Source organism: Rhinatrema bivittatum, chromosome 1 (assembly GCF_901001135.1).
Source record: "Rhinatrema bivittatum chromosome 1, aRhiBiv1.1, whole genome shotgun sequence".
NCBI classification, from domain to species: domain Eukaryota; kingdom Metazoa; phylum Chordata; class Amphibia; order Gymnophiona; family Rhinatrematidae; genus Rhinatrema; species Rhinatrema bivittatum.
Genome location: NC_042615.1, coordinates 810,844,268 through 810,857,639, shown reverse-complemented (window position 1 = coordinate 810,857,639; position 13,372 = coordinate 810,844,268).

Here is a 13,372-nt window from a genome sequence, read left to right as displayed (position 1 = left end):
GGTGGGTATACAAAAAACAATCCTCGCCAGGGTGACTAATGGCTGTGGCTCCAGCACACAGCCACTCCTCTATTTCGACTTCGGTGGCTTCTTGTTGGAGCTACACTTCTTATGCTGTTACGAGCTTGTGAGACTACATTGGTTCCTCTAATTAAGCATCAAACTTGTGCCATTGAAAATTTGTCATACATTTAAGTGGTTATTTTGCAAATCTATATTCCAAGATCTAGAAATCTAATTGATTTGCAATCCTTGGAAAATTTGCTTCACAGTGTGGCTGAGAAAGTGGGTAGGAAGATTACCACCTGGACTATATAAATCCACAAGACCATAGCAGTCCTCTCTTCCTTCCATCACTTGAGCGCTTTGCCTCCAGTGCATGCCTGACCCCCCAAAGGGCCCTCGGACAACACTCTGCACTCTGCTGGCACTTAAAGCAATACAGTGCCACAGCCCAAGCCACAGGGCCTGCCATGTGACTAGCTTCTTTTGTGAACTTTTATTTTTATTGAGAGAAAGTAAAACAAATATAAATATAATTTTCTGACCTTGTTACCTCCTGCTGTCTTCGGGCTGCGACGCCGTGGGCCTCCTGCTGTCTTCGGACCTTACGGCCCACCGGGGGGGGGGGGGGGGAGCACGGAAGCTGTGCGCATGTGTCTGCCCACGCACAGCTTTTGATCTTCCCCCCCAAACAGGAAGATTGGTGGGCTGTATGGCCCGAAAATAGCAGGAAGGCCTGTGCTCTCTCCTTCTTCTGTCACCGGCTGGTTAGGCTCCACTGGTGGCCTGCGGCCTTTCCTGCTGCTGCCGGCCCACCGCCTTCCCGTGTGTGCTGCTCCATGCAAATGCAAGGTATGTACCCCTGGTTGTGCCGGGGTTGATAGTCCATCCAGTCTGCCCAGCAAGCTTCCCATGATAGTATCTGCCACGCCCCATGTATCAATCAGACAGTGCTGCTTGACGTGCTTTGCTTATGGGCTTGGCCGTAGGAGCAGTCCTGTGTTTTTTCCTTAAGGTCTGTGCATCAGTACCCCAGACTGTGAAAACGTCAAGGCTCCTGTTGGTTGTCTCATAATTCAAATTCCTCTTTCCTTTCACCCCAGTTCCTCTCCTTCAAAGCAGAGAGCGATGTTACAATTGCATCAAAAGCATTAAGGATTATTGGTTAAGGGTAGTAATTCCCATGCCTTTTGCCAAGGGAAGTAGCTGCTGCTCCATGGAAGTCACTCCCATTCTTATCAGTTCCCCAGAGCGTAAAAGTCTGGGCCCTCACTAGTTGCTGCCTGAATCCAAGCCCCCAAGTAGGCTCCCACCCTAGTTTTGGGTGGAAGTGTACTGGGGACTAAGTGACCCCTTTAAGACAGGGCCCCTTGGAGCCTCAGGAAGGCTCCCAGGGAAAGTTAAGCTACAACCGTGGAGTTGTAATTAAATTCAATTCAAATAGCGCAACTTGCAAATTTTTCAGCATGCCATATTATTTCATTTGCATAATTTAGGATAGTTTAGGGTATTAAAGAGCTCTTTAGCATGCATTGCATGCTAATGAGCACATTAATATGCACAGAGTCGGGGCTCATTTAACGCAAGATATTTCAGATTGTTTGTCATACACTAAATGGCCTAACACGACTTAGTGAATGAGGTCCATCGATAGTTACATATCAGCAATCGCTTCCCAAAGTCTAAATTCTAGGTCACAGGTCATTTAAGTAATTTCTCCTGGGGCAGCTGTGAGTTTTCAGAAGAAAGGTTGCCAGTGCGCTCTCTGGAATAGGGCGTCCGCTCTCCCTTCCCAGCCCCGCTGGTTCCAGCTGCTCTTTTGATGTCTCCAAGAAACTTCTTGCATCGCTTTGGGCTCTCGGCTCTGTCACAGCTTGCGCTCCCTCTGCTTCCACAGCCCCCATGGACGGCATCGCCTCAGGAGACGACACCAGTGCTCTCTCCTGCAGTTGCTCCCTCCGGTGAGGCCCATCCCTGAAGTTGTTGCCACCACTCACATACATACACACACACACATAATGTATCTGTGAGGGAGAGGCAGCCTGTGTATGTTAGAGAGAGGGAGTGTGTGAGAGAATGAATGGGTTATTTGGCGTGTGTGTGTGTGTGTGTGTGAAGATAAAATGTGTGCGGCCCTACCTCCCCCAATCCACGACAATCTCAGGGTGACTGGAAATCAGATCCCAGATTTTAAAATCCTTATTAGTTTTAATTATTGGGTGTAATTTGATGATTCTGCTCTTTTGAAATATTTAAATTTTTCTGGGGGGACGAGAATAGAACATTTTTAATTGGATTTTTTATTCATCAGAGTTTTGAAATTTGTTTTGGTGTTTGGGAAATGTTCAATATTCTATTCATTAACTGTTTTTTATGAATATGACTTTTTTATTATTATTCATATTTTATATTTCTTGATTTTATTATTTAATGCTTTCTGAAGAATGGTAATGCTCCTGATTTTTCCATTGTTGCTGTGGCTTGTTGTGGGTTCCAGTTCAGTTCTTCTCAGCAGGTTTCTGTTTATACTTTCTGATCTCTTTATTCTGTATTTGGTGAGGGTCTCTCTGTGCTCTGCATATGTGACCGAGGTGAGGTATTTTGCTGGCATGTAATTTCTGTGTAGGAATCTGTAGCAGCCTGGTTTCCTAATAAGAGTTTTATTGGTGTTCTAGGGCCTGGTGTAATGTGCCCAGTGCTGCCTTTTCATAGATAAGGTTGTTAGGGTTGTTTTGGTATGGGAGGATTACTATATTGTAATGGTAATTCCATTTATTCATGGCTCTCTGAGGGCCAAGCTCACACCCAATACACATTACAAAAAAGTCTAATTCTATAGGAGCTCCAAGTGTCTTTTTTGCAGAGTTTTCTGGTTGACACCACAAATATAATATGCATGTTTTAAGTATTATTTTTGCCTTAGAAGACTGTTCTTTTTCATGTAAAATTTGTTATAAATGCATAATTTAATTGTGTGGGTCTGTAAAGGGTATGGGAGTTGGTCTGTGCGTATGTGCAAGGCTGTAAGATTTGCCTAGCGTACCTGATACACTTCCCAATCCATGGGTTCTGGGCTGCTGGGGGGGGGGGGGGGGCTTGTCTGTTTTTAAAAACATAGATTGCAGGACAGAGCTGGGCTTTATTTGATGGGCTCGGGACAGGCACTGAATGAATTGGGGGTAGGGGAGTAATTTTTCGCACAGGGCAGCAAAAAAAACTAGCACCGGCCTTGAGGACTATGGGTCCTTTTCTGCCATCATTTCTATATTTCTATGACCCCCCTCCCTCTCCCAACCACCCATGCCTCACCTCCAACCCCTCCCCTTTAGCCTAGTGGTTAGAGCAGCGGGCTATGAACCAGGGGAACTGGGGTTTAAATCCCACTGTTGCTCCTTGTGACCTTGGGTAAGTCACTTTACCCTCCATTACCCCACGTAACAACATTAGATTGTAAGCCCTCTGGGGATAGGGAAATGCCTACAGTACCTGAATGTAATCCGCTTTGATGTGCCAAAAAGCAGAATAGAAAATAGCACAAGCTTTAAACAGAGACCGGGAGGCCTAGGCTTCCTCCCCCACCCCCACCCCCCTCCTAACTCCCCTAGACTTCCTCTTCTACACAACAAGATCCCTGGTGGTCCAGAGAACCACCCCCAGCCCCCACCTCCTGGACCCCCTCCCTTTTATACAACAAGATCCCTGGTGGTCCAATGGACCCCCACACCCTAGCCCACCCCCCCAGCCCCCCTTATCTAAAATGTCTCGTAGATGAGGGAGGGGTCCAGAGTTGGGGTGCACTGGACCACCAGGATCTTGTGTGGAAGGGGGCATTCGGGGGGGGGAGGGGTCTCTGGGGGGTGTGAAGAGCTCCACAGAACAATTCAGTAGCACGTTGGAGTCATCCCAACAGACAGCGGCGAGAGGGCCATCGTACAGATTTTCCAGGCCTTTTCACCTTCATTAACAAAAATGTTCTGCGGCACACCCAGCTTCCAGCAGTCAGGCAGTGCAGACATAGAGAGGACTCGTGTCCAAAAGAAAAGCTAGGAGAATGCTAAGAGCCTGACTAGTCTCTCGCAAAATGTTAAAACACACACACACACACACACACGAGCCCATCACAATGGACCAACTCCCTTTATCATGAAGTGCAGGAGAATGGAGAAAACGTAGTAACACAGTAAAGACCCAAGTGCTCTGCCCAGCAAGTTGTCTAGGAGAGTAGCCATCAATGCGTGCAGGTTACCCCTTTTCTTTCTGTAAACACTGCTCTGGTGGGGGGGGGGGGGGGTATCCAGGGATGTGTTTAAGTGGGATATAAATATAGTGCCTTCCACAAGGACAAAGGGGGTAGTGACTTGGAGGCTGGAGAAGAGACAGAGAAGTATGAAGAGTCCATGAATTTGGGGACGCAGAGAGGAGATGCACCCTACAGCTTCATGGAAGTGGGCTTGACCAGTGTGGCATTTACAAAGTTTGGAGGAGGAGCCAGGGAAGGGCTCCTGCCAGGGTCACTGAGAATCTGCTAAGATTCCCATTGCCATTCTCCTCTTCACTGCCTCTTCCATGCATCCAGCACCTTTTCTGTGAAGAATTTCCCCGATGTTGGTCCTGAGTCTGCCCGTTTTGGAGCTTCATATCATCATCCCTAGTTCTACAGCTTCCTTTCGGTTGGAAAAGTTCTTGTGCATCATTAACTGTTGGCAGTTACCAGATGTCGAGCTTTTCCCTTTGCAGGCCCTGCGGCTTGGAATATCCTCCCAGAAGCATTGAGGAAAGTGGATGACATTATAATATTTAGAAAGCAGCTTACAGCCCTCCTGTTTCACGAGGCTTTTGGGTGCAGCTGCTAACATTATGCATTGCTTGTAGATTCAGCCATCGGTATTTTGTTTAAATTATTCATGTTATATTTAATTTTGCATTTTAATCTGATGCACTGTTTGTATTTTAATTTTACGCCTAGCACACAGTTTGTCTGCTCTGGGCGGGTAATAAATATTTAAATAAATAAATCGATAAACACCTTTCAGGTATTTAAAAGTCTGTATCATATCTCCCCTCTGTCCCTTCTCTCCTCCAGGATATACATAGGCAGGTCCTTCAGTTTCATTTCACAGGTCTTCCGGTGCAGACCCCACACCATTTTGGTCACCCTTCTCTGGAAAGTCTTCGTCCTCTCTGTATCCTTTTTTGAGATGAGGTCTCCAGAGCTGAACACAGCGCTCCAGGTGAGGCCTCACCGAGGACCTGTACAAGGGCATCACCGGCTCCTTCCTATTGCTGGTTATTCATCTCTCTGTGCAGCCCAGCATTCCCCTCTGGAGTTTGCCACCGCCTTGTCACATTGCTTTGCCATCATCAGACATTAACTCCCGAGCTCTCTTTCCCGGTCCGTGCACATCAGTCTTTCAACTACCATCCTCCTTCCTCTTTCTCTCTTCAAACTCTACATAAATTTTTGCACTATGTCATCGCTTCTTAATAGATATTGAATTTATTGTTACATTATTTTATTTATATTTGCAAAGCTTGTTCTTAACATTTTTTGTTATGTTTCCTCTTTATATCCCTCCTCTTTCCCCCCCTCCTCTCTCGTTCTAATGTTAACATGTTATAACAGTTCGATATAACTCTGTTCGATGTAAACGCCTCCCCAGGCGTCTGTTTGCGTTACACTGTGAACCGAGTGTGATATCACTTGATGAATGTCGGTATATAAAAATTTTTAAATAATAAATACCATCCCACACAGCTCCTTTGCATTTCTGCACCCCAGATGCAGGACTCTGGCATTGAATCCCAACTCCAAATTATGTGCCAGGCCTTGAGCTTTCTTAGATCACTTTTCATTCTCTCCAGATCTTAGTATCGTCTGCAAAAAGACTAATCAGAGAAAGTTCTTTTTCACTCAACGCACAAACTCTGGAATTTGTTGCCAGAGGATGTGGTTCGTGCAGTTAGTATAGCTGTGTTTAAAAAAGGATTGGATAAGTTCTTGGAGGAGAAGTCCATTACCTGCTATTAAGTTCACCTAGAGAATAGCCACTGCCATTAGCAACGGTTACATGGAATAGACTTAGTTTTTGGTACTTGCCAGGTTCTTGTGGCCTGGATTGGCCACTGTTGGAAACAGGATGCTGGGCTTGTTGGACCCTTGGTCTGACCCAGTATGGCACGTTCTTATGTTCTTAAAGACAAACTTATCCTGGCCGCACCACACCGAGAAGTCAGGATGGTGCAGGCAGCCGGCTCAATTGGTTACCTTGGCTGCCATATGTGGTTGCCAGAGCTCCTTCCCTGCTGCTGTTGCTATCAGCACTCAGAGTGAGTCACATGCGGTGCTCGGTGCTCACTGTCCCCATCTCACTCAGCATGGGGAATAAGAGAGAGGTTGGAAGGACTCATAGGAAGAAGCTCGGGAGGGGGGAGATGAGGAGGCGTTGTGTGCATCCTGTGTGCCGAGCAAAGCGGGGCTATCCATGCCCTGCATGCTGCCCATTGATTACACACTCCAGGGCTCATGCTGGAGCTAGGAAGGAGAGGCACACACGATTACTCATGTTCTCAGACCCGCTGCTGTTGATTCTTGTTGCTGGGGGGTGCTGAGAGCGAAGCCCAGGTGCTGGACAGGATCTGAGCATCAGGCAGTGTTGACTTTCCCATGTCACACCTGATCAGGGCTGGAGGTGCACCAGTGTGGCATGGTACACGGGGTGGGGAAACATTGCAATAGCAAGTCACAGGAATCAAATACTAACATAGCAAATCAGGTGCATGGCACACAGAGGAGCACCCCAGAGGGGAAATAAAGACCCAACTTCTGTAACTGTTTTAGGAGTATCTCCAAACTCCCATGGCGCCCCTAGGAAAATGAGACAAATTTCCCCCCAGCTCAGCCACAAATATTTACCTGTTAGGACCTGGTGTTCCTTTGGGTTCTCCCATCTAGATACAGTACAGTCCTCGGGTGATTTTTTTACTCAGATAAACATGAAGTGCATTTCCATTTGAATTGAAAACAGCTGGGGACAAGCTCTGCAGTGCAGCAAGTGTATATTGCACGGTACGCCTCAGATGTGACTGTAACTTGACTGGAATAGTTTTCAGCCTTTAGGACAAGACCCTGCTGAGATGTGAGGGCCTTAGTCCATAAACACTTTGTTTTAGTTTCAAGACTGTTCAGCAGTGTCATGGAACAGCTCAAGGAGCCGTATAGGCACAGTTAGAGTTTCTCAGTGGCTTCATCTATCATACCCCCCCTTCCTTACATTCTTTTCAATTTCTGCTTCACGTAACATTTATTGCTCTTCAGGCAAAAAAAGATTTCCCACTGGGCTTGCTTGAATCCTGATACAATAATGGGCTGCCTTAAATTTTTAAGTCAATACCAAGATTTATATTGACCTGAATGGTCTAATATTAACAAAGGAGGAACTACAGTCAATATGAACCTTTCAGCATGATCAATCTTGGTATTGACTTTAAATAGAAATACTGTGAGTATCTGTTCATCATGATATAGTTAGAAGAATGGGAAGCGCAACCGTGCCCTTCGATACGGACAGAACAGCCGCATATTTATGGTGTTAAACCTAATCATTAGAACACACTAGGACTCCCGTATCCCCCACCATAACCCCCTCTTCAACTGCATCCAGGCCTGGCTTAAAGTCAGGGCTGCCAACTAGCTCCCTTGTATTAGCAGAGTCTGCTTCAGTCCTAGCTTTACATCAGCACATCTACGGATTTTTGTGCCAAGTTTTCAACAAGCCCATGGGAAGCAGTGAGGTAAAAATCAGGGTTAGAGACAACTTGACCACGTGAAATGGAGCCCATTGGGTGACCTTAAAAAGGATGATGCATGTGAACAGGAGAAAGTGCTGATAAGTGCACTGGGAATTAGAATGGCAACTCTAGAACAAGAAGTCGTGATATAGGACTCCCAAGAGGGTAGACTCAGGAGTAACATTAGAAACTATTTCTTCATGGAAAGGGTAGGGGTGTATGGAATGTCCTCTCAATGGAGATGATGAAGATGAAAACTGTAAGAGAATTCAAGAAAGCCTGGTATAAGCACAAATGGTCCCCTGGTTGCAAAGAAGTGAAGGAAAAGCCGGAGATCAGCCAAGGTCTATGACATTGCACCAGTAATGAAACAGGCAGACTGGATGGAGCTTATGGTCCTTGTTTGCCATCATAGTCTCTGCTTTTATGTTTCCTCTTAACTTTAATGTGCTTCCTCTTTACAAAGCCCTGAAGTAAGTGAAAGCCCTCAGGCAGTATAACAAATACTTGCATAGAAAAGGGGAAAAAAAAGGGTGACATCTGGAAAGCTATGTACACTAATGCTCATAGTATGGGGAATAAAGCCCCAGATCTATAGGCAGTCAAGGAGGAAGCTGATTTGGATGTAACCATCATGGGGTTGTGATACATGGAAAACCATGTCTGGGATATGGTTATATCGCGCTATAATCTATTTAGGAAGGACAGAGTAGGAAGCAAGGAAGGAGAATTGCAGGGCTTACGAGGTAAGAAGGAGGCTCTGTGGGATAATCTGGAAAGAGGGAATGGAAGATCTGTTTATGTTGGTGTAATATACAGACCCCCATCAGAGTCAGAAGAAATGGATAAAGATGTAATGGAGAATATGCACAAAATTGCTTCGAAAGAGGAGGTGCTATGCTAAGGGATTTCAGTCTGTTGACTGGGACATCCTGGCTGCAGTATCTTCTAGAACATGGGATATCTTGGATCTTCTGCAGGAAGAACTGTTTTGTCAGCTGGTAACGGTACCCACATGGGAAGGGGCGATACTGGACCTGGTGCTTGCCAACAAGGAAAGTGTCTCTGAAGTTGTAGTTGACAATTACCTGGCATCCAGTGATCACCAGAGGGTGAGGTTCAGTATTAGAACACAGGAGGTGAAAGTTCATTGAAAGGCGAAGGTCTTAAGACTTCAGAAAAACTAACTCTGTTAAAATGGGGAAGTAACCTCAAGGAGTACATAGCCGGACGGGAATATCTAGGGGCAGTAGAAGAGCATTGGGCAACACTAAAAGCAGATATTATAAAGGCAAGTAAAGAAAAGAGGAAAAAGAGTTCACTCTGGTTTCTAAAGACGTTGCTAAAAGGTAAGGAAAAGTTAAGCCTTCTTATCAGATCCTGCCATCTTATCAAGCAGAAAACACTCCAAGTGAAGTGGATCTACAAAAATATATTTGTTAGACTTAAGATATTGGTTTAAAGTGTAGACTGCTGGTATCCTCATGGCCTCTATTCTTATTTCGCTATATCGATAGGCATTATTTTTCCTCTTATATTGTTATGCTCGTGGGCCCTTGGCCTGAGGGGAGGGATGATACCACCTGAGGGGAGGAGCCCCACAGGTCCACATCGCCGGGAGGCGAGGTCTGGTACAGCAGGAGCTCTGGGAGAGAGTCTGTGGGAAGGTCCCGAGGAGCGGGGTGAGAGATGCAGCAATGAGGGATCCCGCAGTAACTTGGCAGGCTGGAAAGCAATACCTGAGTGAAGGCCCCCAAGAGGGTGGCGCTAGGCAGACCTGAGGAGCGGGAAGCGTGAAGCCAGGGGTGCAGGAGGTATTGCAGAGGCAACCCCGGGAGGCAGGGCTGCGTAGTGAGGGAGGTATTGATGCAATGACGTAGGATACTCCGCGGAGTGGGAAGCCGAGTCAAGTCTCCAAGTAATGACGTAAGTAACCCCAAGGAGTGGGGGAGTACCGGCAAGCAATGCGTAGAACGAAGACACTGCCCCGAGAAGCGGAAGCACAGGCTGTCTCTGAATTAGAACGTAGGCACTGCCCCAAGGAGCGGGGAAGCACAGGCTGTCTCTGAATTAGAACTAGGCACTGCCCCGAGGAGCAGGAAGCACAGACAGTCTCTGTAGTAGAACATAGGCACTGCCCCAAGGAGCGGGGAAGCATAGGCTGTCTCTGAATTAGAACATAGGCACTGCCCCGAGGAGCAGGGAAGCACAGACAGTCTCTGTAGTAGAACATAGGCACTGCCCCAAGGAGCGGGGAAGCACAGGCTGTCTCTGAATTAGAACATAGGCACTGCCCCGAGGAGCAGGGAAAGCACAGACAGTCTCTGTAGTAGAACATAGGCACTGCCCCAGGAGCGGAAGCACAGGCTGTCTCTGAATTAGAACGTAAGCACTGCCCAAGGAGCAGGGAGCACAGGCTTCTCTAGAGTAGAACATAGGCACTGCCCCAAGGAGCGGGAAGCACAGAAAGTCTCGGAGTAGAACGTAGGCCTTGCCCAAGGAGCAGGGAAGCACAGACAGTCACTGGTGTAGAACGTAGGCACTGCCCCGAGGAGCGGGGAAGCACAGACAGTCACTGGTGTAGAACGTAGGCACTGCCCCGAGGAGCGGGGAAGCTGAGAGTGGGAAAGCCCGGTTAGACTCCTGGGAGGTGCAGGCTAGCCCGAGGATGGGGAAAGCCAGAAACCGAGTCTCCAGTGAGAGCGCACACAGGCCCAAGGAGCGGGTACCTGAACCAGGGTCCAGAGTCCAAGAAGTATCCGAGATAGCCACCACAGGTCCGGAGAGACAGGAATAGTAGAGTAGCGATGGAACTTGTTGCCAAGTCGGCTAGCAGGGGGAGAAGGTGGTGCTAAAGAACCCTGACCTGATGACGTCATCAATCAGGGACACCCCTGAGGTTCCCACCATAGCAACTTCAAAAGAAGGCCCGGTGGTTCTCATGCGCGCCTAGGAAGACCCAGAGTCGGCATAGCTGGCGATGGCGTCCTGGCAGCTATGAGGAACCATACGATACGAGGTGGTAGAGGCTGGCTCCCACCGTGAGCAGACCCGGAGAAGGGTCTGGGCTAGTGATAACTGATTCTATCTTCCCCTTTAGTGCTACTCTCTGTTTTCTGTCTTTTAATCAGTTCTCAATCCAAAATAGAATATTGCCCCCTATCTCATGACTTTTTAATTTCCTCAAGAGTCTCTCAAGAGGATAGACGTCATGTGATCACGGGACTTGGCCCCTGCCAAATGCCTGCTGCAGTGTTTTGTAACAGTTAGAGGAACTGGAGATTGTGTTGTGGAATATCGTGGTATAGGGAATTGCGATAGTCAATGTGGTTGGTGATCAGGGCGTGAATGATGACAGCTAGTTTCCATTTTTCTTTAAGAATTTACGTAATTGTCAACGATGGAAGAATGTGGACTTCACCACAGCTAAGATGTGAGTTTCCATTGAGAGCTGGTGGTCAAGATGGACTCCCATACTATGTACCCTCTGAAATGGAGGGGTGGGAAAAGCAGAAGTCGTCCGGACTAGCTTACCCAAAGATGCTCTGATTTGGATGGGCTGAATTTAAGTTTGTGGTTGCTGAAACACTGGGCTACTGCTGAGAGGCAGTCGTTAAGATTAGAGACAGTGGAGGGTTGATCTGTTTGCAATGATGCAGATGTCACAGGAAACAGAAGGGACATCAAGAGGTGTTCTAGTCTATTGCCCTTCCTCCTAGACAGATGTGCATCTAACCTGCTCTTAAAACCCTCCAATTTTGGCTTTTCCACCACCTCCCTAGATAAGATACTCCAATATCCTTAGAGTTAGAAAGTTCTTTCTAATGCCTATCCTAAATCTCCTTGTAATTCCTGTCCTTTCCTTGGGGAGATGGAGATCAAACTGTCACTATCCCCTTTTTAACATCCCACACTGTTTACCCATAGTGACATTTATTTATTTATTTATTTATTTATTTAAGAGTTTTTATATACCGAGGCACGTTTGGAACATCACCTCAGTTTACAATAAAACACAATGCAGCAACGGGCTTTACAAGAAACACATGAAAGAACTAACAAAATATAACAGGCTTTACACTAAAAAATTCATAACTTAACAGGAACTGCATAATAAAATTAACAAGTTAACAGGAACTGCATGATGGGGATAAGCACAGATCAAAAATAAGTTAATGGAAATGCTATAACGGAGAGGGTAATAGGGTGAACTAACAGGGGAGGGTACTACCAGAGAAATTATATTACGGGGGACATAAAGTCAGCTTCTGCCTTAGGCTCTTTTGACCGGTGTTAGCAATGATTGTGGGCACCCAGAGAGGATTGGAAAAGCTCCCACTGGGGCCGATGCAAAAAAAAAAAGCGTGCGCTGAAAAGTCAGCGTCCGCTTTGTTAACACACGCATGGCGCCCGCAGTCTGAGACACACATTTGTTTTTTTGCATGTGGAGTGAATGAGTAATAGTTTCAGTCACATGTGATGAGCACTAACTCATTCACTCCGCGTCGGACGCACGTTAAATAGGCACTAATCCCCCTATTGCATTAGGCGGTGGATTAGCGCCTGTGTAACCCAGCTCGTCTGCAGTTACACAGTGCGCTCGGCTGAGCACACTGTATTGCATCGGCCCCACTATATTTTGTATTCCGTGTTTTACAATTAAGGCTCGTAACTGAATTTTGTTTGTCATGATGCGGATTATTGTTTACGTCTGTTATGTTTTTTCCATTAACATTTCTTAATAAATGCATGATTTTGTGTGCGATAGATATATTTAATATGTACGAGTGATCTCCTCACTGAGAGGTATGATTGATGGAACTTGGTTAAGCTATAAAATAGTATTTATTAATCTAAAGCAAGGAATTCACACAGCATTTCTTTAAATTTATAGTTATAACTTTTGTTTTCTTTTTGACGGCCAACCTCCTATTTTGTTCAAGTTCTGATTTTGGCTGCCATTAACCCCTTGTTTGCTGTTTCCCGTTTTCCCCTAGGTAATACTCCGGGGCAGGTAGGCAGTAATCGTCCTGTCCCGGCCTGACCGGCACTTGAGAACGACCAGAATGGAGAACATCTGAGCGTCGTGGAGCCCATGGGGGCATGCAGAGCACGTACCCGGCTCCTCTCGCGTGAACCTGCGGGCTTCAGGGGAAAGCAAAAGAGAAAAAAAAAAACCCCCAAGTAAAGAAAGAGATTACACTATTAAACACGGAGAGGCCAGGTGAATTAGGACCAGAGAAGATTTGTGGACTAGAGGGTGAATGCGGTAGCGTGCGTAGGGGTCGGGAGGGGGTTTTGGGGGGGGGGGGGGGCCTACAGTTTGCAGCTAATGGAGTTATTACTGGACTGGAGAACTGTTGCATTAAATCTTGGAATAAAGAAAACCAGCTTGCTACGGTGATGTCTTTGTCAGCGGCTGACAGAAATCCACGGCCCCTTGGCTGAAGTCTTAATTTTACGCATGGCTGGCAGAGGAGGGGAGGGTGTTTGAGGTCAATAAAGCCACAATAAACTGACTGGTGCTTGGCAAGGGAGAAGGGGACCGGGGTGGGATGGAGGAACCGGAATGGGGGAGGGG